The sequence below is a fragment of the Dicentrarchus labrax genome, unplaced genomic scaffold, assembly GCF_905237075.1.
Source record: "Dicentrarchus labrax unplaced genomic scaffold, dlabrax2021, whole genome shotgun sequence".
NCBI lineage: Eukaryota > Metazoa > Chordata > Actinopteri > Moronidae > Dicentrarchus > Dicentrarchus labrax.
The window spans coordinates 14,514,214-14,535,206 of NW_026136708.1; the positions used below are offsets into that span (position 1 = coordinate 14,514,214).

A 20,993-nucleotide genomic window follows, 5' to 3' on the forward strand; every position below is an offset into this window, starting at 1 on the left:
AGTCGTTCCAATAATGTTAGCCAATATTGGCCTATCGCAGACATATCTATATCATATCAGTATCGCCATATATGTTATTCAATATGAAAACACTTTTTCTCCAGTAGCTATACAATACAGGAAAAAAAATACTTGTGGTAATATACTGGTATCTCCAGTAGAGTGACAAACAGCACAAAATAAGAGAGAAAAAGCAGCTCTCGGCAATGTCAACTAGAATTGGTTGACAATGTATATGTTAAATCATTTAACATGTTAAGTGCCTAGCTGTTGCTCAGTTATCAGTTTGAGGGAGGGGTTTAGTAGAAGGTCAATTGCAAATTGATATGACTTAATTTCAGTTACCCTTTTGTGCTCCTCTTTAGTGATTCGCCAACAACATGGATAAACATGCTGTGTATCAAACTCACTCGCCACAAAGAATAAGTATCTCACGTTCAGAGCTATGAACCATGAGGCACAAGCAAACACTTCCATGATAAGAAATACAGGGAACGGAGGGGCACATGGAGGGAATGTTTATGCGTAATAACTCTTGGATAAGTGGTTGAAGTGATTTAGCTGAGCTCAGACCAGCTAGCAGTAAATCTATCCTGCAATGGACCAACTGCTCTCTCACGCACACACACCCAGTCCATACCTGATGAGGCAGTGATGAGGACTTTGTTAAATCATCCACAAGCACCTTAGAGACAGTGTGTGTGTGTGTGTGTGTGTGTGTGTGTGTGTGTGTGTGTGTGTGGGTGGGGGTGTTGGTGTGGGTGGGGATGTATGAGGTTGTGTATGATTTAGGTAGGAACTCATCGGCGCTAGCCTTGGTTAGTACTTACAGTCCAGCCTGCATCCAAGGCCTCTACACACATACACACACTGTCTGGGGGATATGGCGGATATGTTGGTGTTGGTAATGAAAACATGTCAGTGAGTAGATTTACAGGAGAGAGCAACTTGACCTCTCGCCCTGGAGAGATTTATCACTGGTATAGGATCTAATCTTCTCATAGCTACAACCACTACATTCTGCTCGCAACCCCACAACAATGTAGAATAGACTAGACTAGAAAAGAAAAGCAAACAACAGGTTTTTTCTTGGAAAAATCAGTTTGGACATTTATCTTTGGCTCAGCATTTGTTCCTCCTCACACTGCTGAGTGCTCTTGCTTTAAGTCCAAAGTGTTCCCTGGAGATAAAGTCAAGGTTCAGTGGCTGCTCAGGCTTTTTATAGCATGTATGTGACCTTTATGTTCAAGTAAAGCCAAACAATGAAACATCTCGACCTCACAGAAGCTGAAGCTTTTTCCCCAAATGTACATGAGCACGCTGTACAGTCAGTGGTCACAAAAATGTTATTTACAGAAAGTAATTCACTTTAATGGACATGATTTAAAGACCGTTCACAGGTTCTGGCATTGGAAAAAATTAAACTTCCAGATGGGGGAGGTAATAGACAATCTGTTAAATGAACATGATTAATTTTGAATATTTCTCTCCTGCTGCCAACTGACTTAAGAAACTTGGTCATGTTAACTGAACAGGGGACTCATGGGACCAATGAAGGAGCAAATTACATTAATTTAACATAATGTATTATGAATAGTTAGTTTTACCACGAGTAGTTTAACATGTAGGCCTATGCATAAAGCAATCCAAAGAAAAAGCTACTTTTAATATGATTACAGGTGGTTAACACTGCTTAAGGTTGTAAAACATCCAGTCTTTTTCATTTATGTGTGTTTGACAATAATGATTAACTGCTCTTTAAAAATATTCAATATGTGAAGTGATGTTTATGTCAGACTTTTACAAGGAAAAAGTCATTTTTATTCGTAGTACATAATGAAAATGTAAATGTTCAAAATTGACACAAATGTTGTGGGAGGATAAGATGGAGGAGAGAGCCCGGGTAGAGAATATGACTAAAGGCCTTGCTATGTGTGCAAGACGTAGGTGTGTGTTTGTGTATATGTCATTTGTAAGCGTTTATTTCGCGCTGTATCGGGAGTGTACGGGTCTGCCTATCTTGACTGTGTTTTGTATTTGTCAGGTCAGAAAATAACATTGCTTCTCCAGACGCAGTCGGTGGGGCCACAAGGGATTGTGGGTAATTGGAAATCCAGATGGACGTGCATGAGCTTCCAGGAAGGAACGGTTACCACGGAAATCGAAACTGAATACACACGATGCAACGTTAATGCCACTCATCTCCATCTGTGCACCTCTTTTATTCTTTTACTTTTTCCTCTTCTCCTCTGATTTCACTCCTCTCACGACCTCCTCCCTCTCCTCTTTTCTCCATTCAGCTGACTTATGAATGACACTGTGAGAGACAGGAAACAGTGTACAATTGGCCGAAGAGTGGAGTGGGCGGGTCCACGGGGACTAATCAGCAAAGTATGTACAAAACGAACAGCCAGTTGTCATGAGTAATATTAACCGTAGACGCACACACATTAATCTCAGTTGCCTCCTCTGGGGAGCAACTTCTTCACAGCACTGAAGAGAATATGGCTTGCTAGCCATCAGAGAGACTGATGAAAGCTAGAGTTGCTGCTATTAGTCTCTCCCTTAGTTAACAGAGGCGTAGTTGGCAGTTCTGCTGCAGATCTTAAGATTAGTTCTAGCAGTTTTACTGCACGTTGACAGCAAACACAGCCAACAATCTGAAAGTCGACATGAATAATATCGTTACAGGCCAACAAAAATACAAAACAGATGTTTTGACCTGGTTCTCTTACAGGATTTGTACATGAATGTATTGACATAAAGAAATGTGACAGTGGGGCTTACTCTTCACACTTACACTTAGAAAAAATGACAAAATAGGTATTTAATTACCTTTTCTTGGGTATCATTGCCATATGGTAAAAAATGTGTTATAACTAGATTTCTAAGGGCAGAATAGGACTTCAAACTTCCTTACAAATGCACCCATGGACACTGGAACCATCTATCTTATTGTGCGCACAATGTCTTTGTCGCAGACATTTTTTATAACAACATGAAACCATATTGATTTCTAAAAGCACATTCCCAGCTCTTCTGCCCTCTCACAGGGAGGTCAGAAGTCAGGGTCAGCTACAATCCAGCAATGGTAAAAAAGGATCATACAGAAAGTCTGATCTCCTCTGGTTTGCCATTTCAACACTTTTAACATGTCACTGCAGGGAGAGGACCGGTGGAACTAATAACATTAACACTGAACATTTTAACCACGCACCACACAAAAGTGGGATAAAAGGCAATAAAATGATTGAAACAGAAATGAGCTCACCCGGAGTTAGGTGGTTCTCACACACAGCATTAAATGATGGCTATGGATTTTGACAGAGCTGAACTACAGGTTGCTGACTCATGGTTTTTGACCAGCACTGATGACTACACATCTACTATTAGCTGGCCCCCGGGCTACCGCTAACTGCTCTGGCACAGGAAATGTTCAGGTTAGATTGAGCGTGGCTGAGATGTGTGCTTGACGATATAGAATCCATTACAATGTGTGTGAGAGCTTAACAGACAGTATGTGTGAGCCTGATGCTTTACGGACGTATTCAGTCTCTTATGATTATGATATGGGGGATGTAAATCCTTTTGAGTTGATAAACATTCAGCCTCTTGAGATACTCTTTCCCATTTCGGTGACGGTGCTCACAAGAGAGATTAGAAAGAGAGTGGAGAAGGAGATAAAACTATGTGATGAGGAGAAATAGTTGCAGAGAGAGAAAAAGTATGGATGAGTGAACACAGCATAGCATTGACTACAATGATCATTCATGTAACAGCGTGTTTGTTTTCATTGAAGCTCAGATGTATGGTTGACTATCCGTTACACCGATGCTCATATTCTGCACCTGTACGTGTGTGTGTGTGTGTGTGTGAGTGTGTGTGTGTGAAAGAGATCGAGAGAGCTGTGTGTGTTGGAGTATATAGCATTCATTACAGTGGCGCTACAGACAAACTGCTCCCTGGATAGACATTGATTTTCACCCAATGGATCTCACTGTTAGCAAACCTAATAGCTTGGTGGGTAATGGGTAGATGTTATGAATGAGCCCCTATGGGCAGGAGAGGAGAGGAAAGGAAAGGAAAGGAAAGGAAAGAAAAGAAAAGGAAATGTAGGTAGGGAAAGTGGTATGTTCTCTTCCTATATTTTTTGTAGGAACATGTGAATAAAGCAATGAGAGAGCAGGATAAAAAAAAGAGAGAGAGACGTGTGAAAGAGGAGAGGGAAGAGAAATAAAATACCAGTGGAGAAACCAAGAGGAACAAGGCACTTGAGGGCAATAAAGGAAGACGAGGAGAGAGAGTGAATGGGTCTGAAAATGGAAATAAAGCTGCAAATCGATTAGTTTATCAATCCATCGAAAGAAAATCAATAGACAACAATAATAATTCAATAATCAAATAATCATTTAAGCAAAGTGTAAAGAATTTGTGACGGTGTGCTGCTCATACACGAACAGTAAACTGAAGATCTTTGGGTTTTGGCCTGTTGGTCAGCCAAAACAAGACATTTGAAGTTAGGCTGTGGGAAATTAAATATTAAAATAGTGAAAAATAATCGTGAGCTGCAACCCTAAAAGGAAACAGGGAGAGATAAAACAGGAAGTGGGTAGGGCGAGATGATGGAATTACGAAAGGACAGAGAGATGAAAAAGAGAGGGTAGGGAAGCACTTGAAAAGGAAGGAGAGGACAGAGAGCAAGAAGAAGAGAAGAGATAAAGGACAACCAGTGGAGAAGAGAAAGGGAATAGATCAGATGTGAGTTAGAAGGGGAGCTGCTATTTACCATTACTGCTAATAGGTTTCAAAAGGAAGCAAGTCGTTAGCTAAATGGATAGGCCCTAAATGACACATTACCATGTTAAAGGCTGATTCCGCTCATTATTGGAGCTCTGATTCCTCCATGCATCACCAGCTAGGACTGCGAGCCGGCCACCGGTACACAGATCTGCTGGCTCAGCAAATACATACACACAGACGCATCGGCAGAGAGGGACACGGGTGCTCTGCTCTGTTCTGAATCAGTATGTTAATCAGAGAAACCATAAAAAAAAACAACCTGGGTTGAAAAACCAGCGGTGGTCTTAAAAAAACAAACAAACACACAAAGCAGCATCAGTTTCTGGTTTTGCATCATGAAACATTTTTCTGTCATAGAAAGTAAATGTCAACTGGGGACTGAACCGGTGCCCAATAGCATTAAAATTAAATCAGAATAACACACCAAAAGGAATTATGATAGAACAGAATAGGATGGAGTGCTCCAGATATTTCCAACAGTATTGCTTTCGATTGATGAACAGCTGTTGAGGCAGTGACACACACCATATGTGTGTCTGTTGTGAAACAGATGTAATTTCTGCGTTCGACACACTGCACATTCAAAGTAAGTGTTATTCAATGTCTGTGTCTTGGGTGTGTGAGTAATTCACCAACCACAGACAAGAGCCTCTCTTCTCTGATTACCAGAATTGATTTTAAGATTTTAGTGATTACCTTTAAAAGCACTTTATGGTTTAGCTCCCAGGTACATCGTTTTAATTGCTGCTCTCCTATGAGCCAGAGCGCAGCCTCAGATCCTCAGGCAGGACTCTGCTGGTTGTTCCTGAGTCGTCACTATTATTGCTAGCTCCCATTTTTATAGCTTGGCCTGTTTAATTATTCGTATTTACCTTTATTGTTGGGGGTTTTATTCTATTTTATTTTTGTACTATTTCAATCGCATTATTTTGTTTTAATCCTGGTTCAACCAAGTAAAGCATTTTGTAACTTTGCTTTAAAAACTGCTGCATAAAAAAGTGTATTAATTATTATTATTACTATTATTATTATAAAAATGTCTGTACCTAAGACTTGAGAACAAGTTGGTCCAGTCAGTCCATATCCAGCAGCAGTGAAACAGCAAAAGAACACGCGCTTTAGCCTGTACTTGGTAAGCACATATAGCTGTAATTAGCTCTTTACGGTGACATTTTTTTGAAAAGTGTAATTCAGGGTCGACCTTAACAATCCAGAACTCTTTTAAAACTGTGCATAAACCTTTGAGTGTGATCAAAGGACCTCGTCTCACTCTCCAGATATGCTTACGCTGTTGGTTAAGGATCTCCAGGAGTAAATTGTGATTAATTGTTGTAATCATTTTTCATCCCCTCTCCCCTAATCAACCTTAGCTACCGACTTGCATTTCATTTGGTAGCTTTCTACATTTCCCAGGATGCCTGGAGTGTAGACTTGTTTTACTCAGCTGTTGGTTATGCAGCAGCCTGCCAATAATTTTATGTAGGCCACCTGGAAATTAGCTCCACTATGGTTCCACTGTAACTTCAAAAGTTTCCTGAATGTGATTTCAGACTGATGTTTAACACAGGCTTATGGCATTAGGCTATAACTACACCAAGTCATATAAAATCAACAATAAATATATATATATATATATATATATATATATCGTTTTGGGTGGAGGGTGGGTATTAATAATGGAATATTATTACATTGAGGAGTGTGGTGATGGGGGACCCAATGCAGTCCAATTTAAATGTTCTTCTTGCATTTATTGGCTGGCAAGAGTTGAGACACTCACAGGAAACATGAGAGAAAGAGGGAGAAAAATCCCTGGCAGGAATTGAACCTGGGGCATTGTTACAAGTTAACCACAGTCAAGCCTTTACTAGAAAACTCAAAGGGATGGGGGCCTTAACGGTTGACATTTACATAGTAGAAAGATGTTTAAATTTTGCTATTATACTGCACATTGTAGCCGCTAAAATGAAAGAACAGGACGTTTAAAGATCCAGCCATCATCATCATCCACAAAAATACACAACTGAAAGTGGATAAAGGAACGCATGTGTAGAGCCAAAGGTCAACCATGATGTTAATGTGTGTTACATTTAATCAAGAGCAGCTTCTTCAGATAACTGATCCTACTTTTCAGGAACAGTTTTGCATTAGTTCAGTCAAGACAAATCAAACCTAACTCGAACCTGGACAGGTTATTACACTGAAAACAAACAAAAAAAAAAACAACACACAGCAAAACTAAAATCTATGTCCCACAGCAGAGCGGAGCGAGACCCCTGCAAGTAAAACTGACAGAAGTCTTTGTTAACAGGGTCCAGGCCAGCAGAGGACAATGAGCTGGTTGAGTTGCTAGAACAGAGCAGTGGGTTCCTCTAGGAATATAAGTGCTGACGGACCACCCACCTCCCACCCACAGCAAGAACAAGCCTTGGGCTTGGCTGAATGCTTAGTCCAGCTATTCTCAGTGGGTGCAAACAGGGTCAACAGAGGACAAATAAAGTATGAGTATCACAAATATAAAAATATACAAGGTTTGATAAACAAATGTTTTCTCTGTGCTGCCTATTGTTTTATGGAATCGAGTGTTTGTTCCTGATTTTAGGATTCACAAGTAGTTTGATACTTCACTGATCCTAACAGGGGGATATTCATACTCAACGTTACACACTGGCCCTTTAAATGTAGCTTATAGCATTTGGAAAAGTAGGAAAAGTAGGGTGTTTTGGTTCAAGCTAAGGCAATAAATGTACCCATATTATTCAGTCAATCAGATATTCCAGAGATACGTACCACTGCAGTTAATATATCAAAGGGTACCAAGAAAAGGGAAACATGTAATCCCTCTAAAGTAATGCCGGCAAGATGAATCATTCCTCCAAACTTCATCAAATTGAGCTTATCTCAGTTTTGTATACTTTCCTGCTTAAGGCCAACCATTATAATCTTATTTAAGCACAAAACGTATAACTATCCAGCTACATCTCTGCCAGCCTCATTGTGCCCTGAACAGGAAATGACATTGTGGAATAATTCACTCCATTACAGCCTTGTCCAATCACAGACCCACACCAAAAATTCCCGGGTGTCACTGCTCTATTATTGCAGGGCTGAAAAGGCTCTGTGGCCCCCGTCCATACACACACACGCACACACACACACACACACCATTTTTCACATATTTCATCTCGTGTCAGATGTGAACATTTGCTCTGCATTAGGCTCTCTGTGGGTTTGCCTTGGACCAGAATAATGGAAATACAAAAAATATAATGGAAATGTGAAATTACATACAGAATGTCCGCCTCTCTCTCTCTCTCTCTCTCTCTCTCTCTCTCTCTCTCTCTCTCTCTCTCTCTCTCTCTCTCTCTCTCTCTCTCTCTCCATACACACGCGCACACACACACACACACACACACACACGCACAATATTGATGAGAAAAGCAACTGGAATAATGGAAAAGCAAAAATGTATACACAACACATACCTCTTTCTTCCTCCTTCACTCTACTTCTGCCTCTGCCTGTGTTTTTCGTTCTTTCTCACACACCTGCACACATACACATACACACACACACACACGCACACACAGAGGTGTGTATAAATGTTAAATCCATAGCTAACCAGGCCAGTCTAATAGACTCGTATTCTCTCTGATGCTTTATCAGCTCAATCACACAAACATTCAGCCCCAAAATAATGGCCTTTCTGTTTGCTGCCTCTTTCTGTGTGTGCATGTGTGTGCGCTTTTATCTAGGAGCTGTGCTGCAAAGGGTGTGTGTGCACTGCATACAGATCTGTCAGTAAAGCCAGAAACGGCAGTTGTTGGGTTAGGAAGCCGTAGACTTTCCTTCATTCATTTATCCATCTGTCAGTCAAGCCGGCTGTACGTATTTGATTTTAATTAAAAGTTACAAACGAGGAAAAACTACAGACTGCCAGGTAAAGGAACATTCACCGGTTGTAGCTGTTAAAGTCTAGTTAGTTGAATTTAGGGTTAAGGACCTCCAGTATCTGAGTTAAAGTGGTCATTGTCAGGATAACTACTTTTTAACAGTTACCAGTTCAGTAGTCATCATTCAAGTGGTGCTTTTTCACTGCACCTCCCAGAGATCACTCGTCTGTCAGTGTATCTTTTTTTGTTGCTAAAGGCAGGTTGCACTCTTCACCTCTAGCCAAAAAATGCTCTAGTGCAGCGCGATGAACTATATCTACACTGCTCTGTACATGTATGAATTTGGTGCAAACTATCTGCAGCTCAAGTACATCTGGTCAAACCCTATCTGTATATGGCTCTGGAACAATCTTAGACCCCCCAACAGGGACCACACACCAGGCTGCTGGGGTCATGAATGAATGAATGTGAAAGGTTAGAGGTTGCTTTAACATTGAAGGCCATGACACAAAATCATTACAGCTGGACAACAACACATGCCACAACAAATGTTCAAAGGCATTGCCCAACAATGCCTTTCTGTGTTTATGTCTTACACACACACACACACACACACACACACACACACACACACACACACACACACACACACACACACACATTTTGAAAACCATGTTGTGACCATGTGTTGAACAAGGATGTCGCGGGTGAGGCATTTTGGTAATTTTTGAGCAACCACTAAAGCCAGCCGGTATCAATCTACAGTATACATGACTTCAGAGAAACACCAGTCCAGCAAGAAGTCTCAGCCTAGACATTCTGACCACAGAGGCCCAGAGCAGACCTGCCAACAAAAGTGTAAAAAAAACACATTTGAAACATGATCCACAAAGCATTTTGAAGTTGGTGGGAAGCTGGTACAGTGGGTTTGCTGTCAAGGTTGTGGAGACCCCCTTGAATTATTCTGGAAAGTAAAAATTATTAATATAAATATTTTAACTGTGTCCCCAAGTCTTTTCTATCTAGATTAGTCTTAATAAACTGGGTTAGCAGTTTTGAATATGACTGAATCTGATTATGAATATGATTGAAAATTTGCTTTGGGAGTAAGAACTCCATTATGAAGCCAGAACAAAACCAAAGACAAACAGCTAATCATATTAACATGTCATGATACCAGAATTAAAACTCCTAGGCACACAAAATAGGATACAACGTGCACACAGCGCTGGTACAGAGAAAGGCACTGAACACTGCAGGAGAAGTCGGCAGCAGTGTTTCCGCTGTATACATTTTGCGTCAGTGGCCCGCAGCTGCAAAATTATTACCGCTGCTGCTTCAGAATTTTATTAAATGTCATGAAGTTGCAAATCTGCGGAGCTGTCCGCTCCACTGAGGATGAGCAGGGCGGGGCAATACATCAGAATATTAATTACTACACAACATACCAGATAACAATATCGTCATATTTGAATTTTCAGTGTTTCCGCTGGTTGCCACAGAGGGGTCGTTATATTACTTTATTCAGCCATAAAAAAAAGTGTAGATAAGCTCAGGTTGCAGCAGAATAGTTGCTAAAAGAGTGTGTATTGTGTTTGCTACCACAAATAAGAAATAAAAGGTCTCTGCTTATGTAACATTTAGCATCTTCTTACTCTTCACATCAGAGCTGATAGCTTAAAAAAAAGCCTTGAGGAAACATTGTGGCAGTATTATGTTGTCTTGAAAGTGATTAACATTTTGAAAAATGAAGTTTTGGCTTGTACAAGAGACTAAATAAAATAACTTTGAATTTCATGATTGGATCTACAGTTTCTTATTCTCTGCCTAAAGGCTACACACTTCTCTGCTCCTCTAAAAGTACACAGAGACTCTTTATTAACCCACAGAAACCTTCAGTGAAGCTGATATTTGTATTTGTTGTTAGCCAGCTAATTATTAAGCTAAGACAACAAAGCAAAGATATCAGTAACAACAACTCTGGAAGATCTGAGGGTAAAACTGTATCCCCTAACTATGTAACTTTTCATGCAATTTGTGTCAGAATTTACACCCTTTTGGGCTGTTTTGGTTTTTGTCAGTTGCACGTACATATATACGTCATTACTGGGCATCATTTTTCGTCACTTTTCCTGGGAAGACAGTCTTGGCTAAACATCCATACATCTGCAATTCATACGTACAGTGTAAATAGGAACTGTCATCAGCTAATGCAGCATGACTTTTGTGTGTCACAGCGTTAATAAGATTTGGAGAAGGCATTGTTTTTCAGTACATATGACAGTCTTCAGTACATAAACACAATCCAAGATTCATGGATTCAAGAATTTCCAGGAAATACTGTAGAGGGACAGACCTAGACTTCCAGTATTCAACCCTGGTCACGATTCATCAGTCTCACAGTCTTTTCTGATTATGTGAAGTTGCATCTGAACTCATCAAATTCACGCTTTGAGTCTGATTGGAGTCACACCTCTGACCTGTACAACTTAACGCCTGTTCATTTATCTGTAAAATTACTTACTGTAAAGCCACAATAATCACGATGAACACGATGATCACCTGATTCATCCAAAACCCAATCATCTCTGATTCAAAGAAACAAAATAGGTGCATCACACTGTTGTAGCTGCAAGACCTAGATAAAGCATAATGTGAGGAAAAACAACCCCAGACCAAAATCATAAAACTCAGTTCCCAAAGTTTAACTCAGAAAGAAAAAGCATACACAAACCAAAAAACCAACAAACGAAAGAATTCCAAAATAGAGCTAGGGGGTGTCTGTCTTGCTTTATGGCTGTCTTTGAACTGCTTGTGTCAGACAGATTTCTCCTGTAAGACAGCTTGCTCTCAGTGTGTTCGCTGTGGATAAACAGAGGTTCTGAACTGAAATGATTTGAGTTGGAACAAAACAATAAGACCTCCAGGAACCAACGGTGAAGGAGTAGCAAGACAAACAAACTGAGGCCCGACACTGATCTCAGCTATGGCCGCAGAGGTTGTCAGCGGTATACTACATGGGATTAAAGAGAGATAGTGGAGAGGAGGTGGGGGGGCAGGATATGAGGTGGGAGGGGGGGATGTATGAGGAGGCACAGGAGTGAGGGGGAAAGATATAGAGAAATAGCGAAGCACAGAATGCTTTTGATGGGCAGAGATGTGCAAGGAGTCCATCATCAGCTAAAATCAATATTTACCCACTGTATTATTGACTATTATAAAACATTGAGACAAATATTTATGTCCAGATTTCATAAAACAAGGCAGATATCAGCTATGGACAACCAAAAATATTTCAGCTTTTGCTGATTTGTTGATTTGATATTTCACAGTAGTGCAGAATGTCCTATCAGTCTCTTACTCAATCATAGAATAGTCGCAAAGTGAGTGAAAGAGAGGGAAGAAGAGGTGAACGGAGAAAAATAATAATACACCAAGGAGAAGCAGGGGAATAGATGAAGAGATAAAAGGAGGAAGAGGAGCACGATCAGGAGGCCAAGGAACGAAAGGAGAGAAGGAAAGAAAGAGCAGAGAGAGGACAGGAAAGAAAGAAGTAGGCAAGAGGGGGATGTAGGATTATGAATAGCGGAGGAGGGGAAAGTGTCTGCGAGTGAGTGTGTGTGTGTGTGTGTGTGTGTGTGGGGGGGGGGTTCATTATTGACACCATGTGTTACCACAGGAAGCTCCTTGGGAAAATACAAGCACCCAGAAAGATCAGAGAGCAAGACAGAGATGAGAGAACGACATAGAGAAAGAAAGATGAAGAAACGGAGGTCATTCCAAAGTCTTTGCAGCTGCAGACGTGTCTGTTTGTGTGTCTATCTGTGTGTGTGTGTGTGTGTGTGTGTGTGTGTGTGAGTGTGTGTGTGTGTGTGTGTAAGGGTCAGAAGCCTCTGTTTAAGCAGCTGTACATCTGTATGTCAGGCGTGCAGTGTTTTAGCATCAAGGTCACAGTGTCAAATCCCATAGCGAACACACACTCAGATACATCTATCTATCTATCTATCATAGACATACATAAATATTTTAATTTAAATCTGTTTTACTTAAAGGGATTTTCAGAGAACCAGAAGGGCTGTTACAGTTCAGCTTCTTCAAAAAGTCTACAGCCTTTTTTGTGGGGAAGAAAGGGCTGGGTACCGAACTTCAATACTTTTATGGCACCGACTGGATTGCTTCGCTACTATTGAATACTGAAAAATAACTCGTCATTCAGTACCAAATTTCAATACCTAAGGAGTAAACCTCATCAGCGGCAGTGCGGCAATAAGCACGCAGCGAGCTTACATGTTGTGCACGAGGGAAAAACTCTACATTACACCCCAGCACAGTTTTTACTGCAAGCTGCCTATGTGCACAGATAACTAAGTGAACGTTGCTCCTGTCCAGAGTAAAGTCAAAACTGCCCACACCCGCAAAATTTGCGCTGGGTCCCCCGGGACACACGGGGTCCCAAACCCAATGCAGACCTCTACATGGAGCCGAGGCAAAGAGCCTTCCTGACGTCAAACATGGTGTTGCTAATGGACCAATGGTTTTCTTTTGTTAAAATCAATTGTATAAAATTGGTTTATAATAAGTATCATTCAGTTAGTTGCAGCTCTAGGAGTGTGATTGGTTTAGTTTCGTTTAGTTTAGTGGTTTTTTCAGCTCAATGAAATGCCCGACTGAAATTTAAAGGCTGGAGTTCACAGGATAGGATTTTTATTTTGAAGCCTCTCAACCTGGAGCACTGCCACATTTACTTGAATTATTTTCCATATATATTACAAACACATGATCATTTCTGAGCAGAATGTGGTCTAAAATAAGAAATGTATTCAAACTAGCTGGAAGTTGTAGTACAACCTCAAAAGCTGATGTTTTTCCAAACTATTGTACAATTTTTATGCTCTTTCCTCCAAATCCATAAGGCAGTCTTGCTTATTTTTTAGGCACAGTAAACAGTCTGGGTGCAGTAGCTTGTGCAAACACACATGCACACCTTGTATGAACTCACATGCACACACACTTACCAATTCATCAACTCATGCCCTGTTTCTTTCTGTGTCTAAGCCCAGAGTAGAATGGAGCTGGGCAGAGCAGCTATTGTGTCCCTGGTAGAATTAACTATTGATTTTCTCCTCAGCATTATCAATGCTGTTCTGACAACAAAACAGCTAGGAAACACTCACACACAGGCGCGCACACACACAAACACACACACAAACACACACACACACACACACACACACACACACACACACACACACACACACACACACACACACACACACACACACACACACACACACACACACACACACAGACCTAGATTTTGCTCAGTGCAAGATGTGCTTTGTATGAGGCAGCACAGTCCCCATAGGGAAAAGCACAAGTCAAATATTAACACACTACTGTAATGAGAATACACTATACACATACACAAATACACAAACAGTGATAAATGCATATAATCAAATATGCAAGACAAACTGAACCAAATATTTTGAGTCTTATCACACATGCATTAGGATAAACACTGTCCCATGAAACATTAGCCTGTGTTTATGTATCACTTGTTTTGCATTACTTGTACAATCGGGACGTTGCCTGTGAACATTCGTAGGGCGGATGTATTCTCAGATTAATTGGGATATAGTGGTGTAATTACCATAAACAAATGTCACCATGGTCACTTCAAATATCTTGTTCCAGTCACTGTTTGTGTTTTCAAAATTGAGGCCGTAAACCCCTTGTCTTTCTGGAGTAAAGAGAAAGCTGCTACTTGTTCCACTCCCCGATGCGTGTTTGTTTCCCATTTTCCTGAAATGGAAAATCACATCAAATAATCTTTTCTCTCCCTCCACAATGTGCCGTATCAACAACCTCTAAAAGCTTTACTGTCTTTTCTGCTTGGAAGAACAGCATCCTCTTCTCTTCTTTTTCTTATTTTGCGCCATAACGTAACAAATGAAACTAAAAAGTACCAATGGAGCTTTTGGAGCTGTCCATCATTCTCATAATTCACCTTTTTGTTCACATAATACCAATGTCTCAAACTGAATGGTTTTAATATTCTACATGTAGCACTCCTGATACCTAATTGCGAGTGCATACTTTCCTTTTTGAAATCAGCAGGTATCGCTTAGCTGCAAGCCAGCGTCCTGACCTACTTCTGCCCAAAGTATGACAAAGTGTCAAGAAAAAAAAAAACATACCAACTAAGATTTTAAATGTCATTGCAATCAAATCCCTCTCTCTCTCTCTCTCTCTCTCTCTCTCTCTCTCTCTCTCTCTCTCTCTCTCTCTCTCTCTCTCTCTCTCTCTCTCTTCTTTACTTCTCCAGCTGCCTGTCTTTCTTTCTGACAGGAAGGATACACCACCGTTCCAACTTAGCACCTGGCTAATTTTAGCTCCCAGAGGACATACACACACCTGTTGGTGGTTATGTGATCTGTGTCTTTGGCACAATGTCATTGATTAATTCTTAGCTGCCTTGAAGCCAATGACAACATCACAAACATGGTGTGACAGTAAGCGATACATACACATGCAGGTGCTCTAATGAGCCTAGTCTCATATATCAAATTGGACTAAATGCAATTACTGATAAATAGGTTACATTTATTAAGTGCAAGCAGACTCTCGCACACACCTTGCTTCAAGTACCAGGTTGAGTTTAAAACTCCAAAAAGCCGCATAATTAGGAATGTAAAGATATATCGTGAGACAGTTAAGCTGCAATAAATGAATCGTGGTATCAATCGTGGTATCAAGGGGCCAAAACATCCAGTCTCTCTTCACAACAGGAAGTATGCATTGTTTTGCCGTTTATACCCTCGCTCAGAAATAAAAAAGGATTCTATAAATGAATAAAGAAAATACACGAGAAAATATATTTTGTATTAATTTGTCTTCAGTCTCATTTTGTTAATGAGAAAATCATATCGTGAACTCAGTAGACACCAAGACAAACTTTCATTTCTGGTGGGAGGCCTGATGAATGATGAAGGATAAGCGCTTTTCTAATTCAATAAAAGATGTTCACAGCAAAAACGCCACAGGTACTGAACTGTAGTTGCTTTTCCTGCCTATTATAAGCACTTCAAATAGATTTAGAAATAAAACTCAGTGTCCTTGTACTTAAAATGTACAGCGAACAGCTTGATCGCATTGATTTGGCAACACGTTTGTCCAAAGCAACTTACATTTAATCCCCACATACACACGGAAATGGACTCGCTCAAGGACTTTTTGACTATAGTCTGACCGACGCTGGGTTTTCTGAGACTACGCATGTGAGCCGCAGACTAAATTTAACCATTGTTGAATGAAATAAAGTTGTACTGTTGCTGTTACTTTTTAAAGTGATCATTTTATACATTTGTTTGCACATTTGCATATTTGCACTGAGAAGATAGACAAGACAAATTAAACAGCTTTAATAAACAAAATAAACAACAATAGTCAAGAAAGGAAAATAAAAACACCTATTTTACACATTAAACAGAAAAAAAAAAGTTTCTGTCTTGTTAAGCAATCTTAAAAGACACACATCATTCATACTCAACAGAAACAAAATAAAACTCACCAAACCGTCTTTATTAGTCTTTCCACTGTTCCAACAATCACAAACTCTGGTGACTAACCATGTAACAGAGTTAGACCTGAAAATATTCTACGCGCTGTCGTTGCCTCTCTGATGCCCCCCCGACCTCCCTCGCTCCTCTACCTGCTTCACGCCTCTCCTCTCCTGGCTCGGTCCCCATCTTCCCTGGAGTTATTCTCTTGTTTGGCACCTCTGCAAATCACCTTGTAACTGTATTCCCTGTTGTCAAACTAGTCGAAATAAACCCTTAATTCACTGCAGTTAGAAGTGAAAATACACTCTACAGCTGTTTTCCCTCTCACTTAGTCTTTGGCTCAGTGTGTGTACTGCACCGCTGAATGTCTGTCACTGAGCGCCTCTCAATTTCCTTAGGTAGACCATTAAATTAGCTAAAAGAAAAATAGGCCAAAGAAAACAACCAGCGATGGCCGAAAGCTGATGTATTCATCCAATCGCCCAACCCGATGGTGCAATGGTGGAATGTACATTCACTCAGGTATACTGTACTTAAGAGCAATTTAAAGGTACTTGTACTTTACTTGAGTACTTCCATTTCATGCTGCTTATCCTATACTCCTTAATATTGTACTTTTTTTTACTCAAACGCTCATGAAGAACTGCTCTACCACTACAGCTGCAACATATTATGCTACTTACACATTAATGCGTAACTAAAAATACACACATTTGAATGCTAGACTTGTAATGAAGTATCTTTACAGTAAGAATTGTGTATAATGTATCTGTAATTATTCCATCCCCACTCTAAAATACAGCACTCACATATACATAATTTGCATTAATCTGCATGTTAAAAACCCACATTCTGTATAATGTTTCCTATATAACCTGTCATTACAGCACAAAGCCAACTAGACTAAACCATTGTGCATCCTTCCAATCTTCCTCCTTTCCTTGCTTTCTTCCCTCCTTCTATTCCTTCATATTTTCTAGGACACACTGATTATATTCACTGAATTTGGGTCCCAGGCTGAGAAACTCACCCCTCTGGTGTATTCCATCAAATCCATTCAGCTAAGCTCGGCTGCTTTCACATTAACATAGCAGACTGAGATCAACATATTTTACAAACATTATGACATTGGGATGAATTTCACCTCATAAAAATGTTGATTTCTCTGATGGGCAGAAAAACCAACTCTGGATTCACATTGCATCCACTGCGATACCTCTGGTGAGTTCACTTCACATCCCATTCAGCCTGGCTTGTTTAAATGCACATTACCATAAACTTATAAACACATCTGTAGTTACTCTGAAGAGACCTTTTATCAACAAATTAACTATTTTTTTTTTATATTTTCAGCATGAATCCTCCAAAGAAGAAAATACTTCATAGGATCAGGCTGCACCTTTGATTATACCAAAGTCCGATAAACATCAACAGGGAAATCAATCCGTTCTCTCACCCGTCCTGATATGTTTGTGTTTTTTTTGAAGATGCAGTATGAGGTTTCTGCAGGACAGCGATAATATGAATAAGTCACATGGATTTGCTAAATAAAAATGTTGATTTCTCAGTTGGTTTATAAGCCTTTTCTGGATTCATTCCACACTGGTGTCTCTTGTGAGTACTTCATATCCATTCATGCAAATCAGGATGGTAACATTCACATTAATACACACATAACTCAACAAGAACCAAACAAGTCAACTTTTCTGGCAACTTCTCAGAACTTTTAAAATGTCCCCCAGTGACAGCCACAGAGTCTTGACATTTTACTAGCTTTTATCAATATGGTTGTTTGCCTTGGCTCTCGAGTCTCATGCATCATACTGACTCTTATCTGATACAAAGTCAGAGTTCAAAACTTATATTGCAAGAATAACCATACTGATGTGCAGCATATGTAACAAGGTCTTCACAGGGGCAAAATATTCACACTATCCAAGCTATGTTTTAGCTTTGTTTGTTTGCTGCTGATTACTTGTCTGGCCTTATGATGAAGTGTAATTAGTATTCGACATAACATTTACTGACTAACACTGGCAACAAACCAATACGAAAGCCTTAGTTTAGGGCTGCAAATAATGATTATTTTAACTATCAATCAGTGTTTATTTTTTAATCAACCAGTCTACAAAATGTCAGAAAATAGCAAAAAAATGCCCAACAACACAAGATCCTAGAACCCAAGATGATATCTTTAAAGTACTTATTCTCTCTGACTAACAATCAGACACACAAAGATGTTTAATTTACAGTGATACAAAACAGAGAAAAGCAGTATAACCTCACATTTGGAGACTTTAACCTGCATGATAAATGATTTGAAACTCCAAAGTATTACTCTATAACATTACATTTTGTTACTAAATAAATATTCATTAATCAAGTGGTCGCATTTAGATCTGCCCATGTGCAGCCACAGATAACTTTAAGTCACACATTATTCACCTAACGTTACAAGCAAAATTGCGACCAGGCATAAAAGTAAAGTTTGGACATTTGTCAAAAAAGTAGACAAAATAAACGTGCATTGCAAACTAGTATGTAACCTTAAACGTGTGTATCGAACAACCAGTCCTATGATTGACTATTTGCAGATTAAGGAGAATACAACAGAGATGGCGACCCCTCCTCACCTCAGTTGCTAACGTTAAGTGTTGTGATGCTACCGACAAATGCTGACTGGAGATATGCTCCTGTTAAACTTCCACAGTCTGATTGTTGATCCGGAGGACAAGCTACCATTACAGCGAACAACAACTACAAGAGTGAAGAAGATGTGTGAGGAAAGTGTGGTAAATTGAAGGCTGATAAGTCCGAACAACATATAGCCTATGGGCCAAGATGGCTGCTGATGAATACGGAAATTACTTAAGTTGCCCATCCATAGTGAGAAGAGCACAGATAAAACCAAAATACACAAAACCTCTCATGTGAACTAACCAAAACTGTTGCAGAAAATGTTTGTCTTTATGTAGCCTTCCATCATCGTGACGATGAAGGTTTAAGATAATTCAGTTTTCAAAACTGGTGTCAATTTATTTTCTGTTGATCATACTCAGTTTATCCATCCATTCTGCAATGAGGTCTGTTAAGATGCATTCATGGTGTTCGGTACTGAGCAATCTTTGTGCCCAACTTGCTTGAATTTTTGTAATGTTGCCAGAAAAAATAAGTATGTTTTCATCACTGACAAATATTTTTCTATCTCAACCAGCATAAAAACTTGTGTTGAGAAACTGAGGAAAGTGTCTCAGAAACTTCAATTTCCATTCAACTTTGTTGTTTGTGTATACTTCCAATCCCTCAATAACTATATCTTCAACTCCATCCTCTCTCTCGTGTCCTCTGAACCCTCCATCTACCTGTTTCACCCGTCCTTTCTCTACCTTCTCTTGATGTCTCCTCCAATGCCTAATAACTCTTGAACGCACCCTTTTTCCTCTCTTCTCTCTCTATTTCAGGCCTCCTCCTCCTCCACCTCCTCCTCCTCCACCTCCTCTTCTCTTTCTGATTATCTCCTGGTGTCTCTCTGAGCTCTGTCGCTGATAGAGAGCATGCCTGCTTGACACGCCTGGTAATGAGGCTCTTAATGCAGATGGCCTCTCCCGCCCTTCTACTCACTTTTTCTCTCACGCACACAATGCAGAAACACACACGTCCCTGACGGCAGCCGCCGCCACCGCAGCCTCCCCTCCTCCCCTCCTCCCCTCTGCAGGAGGTCCAAAGCACTTCTGGGTTAAACAGTAGCTGGAGATGTTTTGAAGAGGATAAATAGAAAAAAGCATGACGAGCACTAGATTTGTCTCATCTTTCAAGCGACCGCCACCAACAATAAAAATCCTCTACAGACACACACACACACACGCAAACAAACCCTACACACGCTCGCTGTGCACTGGAAAGAATTTGTTTTCATCTTCGGAAAATGTCCTTTTCTACAGCATCTTTGTTATCAAGTGGGACAGTTTGACTAATAATAAGAATCTGCATTTTGCATGAATATTTTGACTCTTATTGTGCACCATGTTATATTGATTCTGTCCCAGCTGTCAATCCCCTCTCTGCTCAGGGCATTGTTGCTCATTTTTCATTGTTGACTAAGTCAAGTCCCCACACACAAAAGCACACGATTGATTTTTAAAATGGTTGATTCACCTATGACATAAAAACACAGAATATTTTCTTTCTTAAAGCAGAGTAATGTGGTTTTATTTGTCGGGGTTTTCGAGAGATTCTTTTGAAATCAAACATTAATTTTGTTTGTGGTGTTTAAGGCATTAAAAGCAATCAACGTGTCTTTCCAGAAACACACTGTGAACAGTTTTCATGGACTTTTTATTTGTGGAAAGAAAATTCCACAGTGAAGTGATGACAGTGAGGTTTGTGGATGATCCAGAGAGAATCATGGAGAGATGTGTCACACGTTGAACTTTTTTAAATGTAATTCTCAATACTTTAAGCACCACAAATAAAATACAATTAACCTCCATTGTACTGGGGTGGTTGCAAACAGACCCTTTAAGTCAGGTGGTGACTGATGGTTAGCTATGTTTAGAGGAATAGGAGGAGGCTGGCACAACACAAAAACGACATACAACACTAAAGTCAACAAAAGGCCTGTGAATGTGTCCTTTGCATACTTTAAAAATGGAAATCTCAATCATAATTAGGACTTTATATCATGCTGAAAGTGACACCTTGCACAAAAGTCAAAACCAACTTGGCAAACGGTCAA

The 20,993-nt window shown here is 40.0% G+C and overlaps 1 protein-coding gene across 7 annotated transcripts in view; it reads right to left on the reverse strand.

Annotated features, from left to right (window-relative positions):
• The window catches only part of lama2 (laminin, alpha 2), a 178,427-nt gene that overhangs the window by 156,406 nt on the left and 1,028 nt on the right, over positions 1-20,993 (reverse strand). The window lies entirely within an intron of this gene.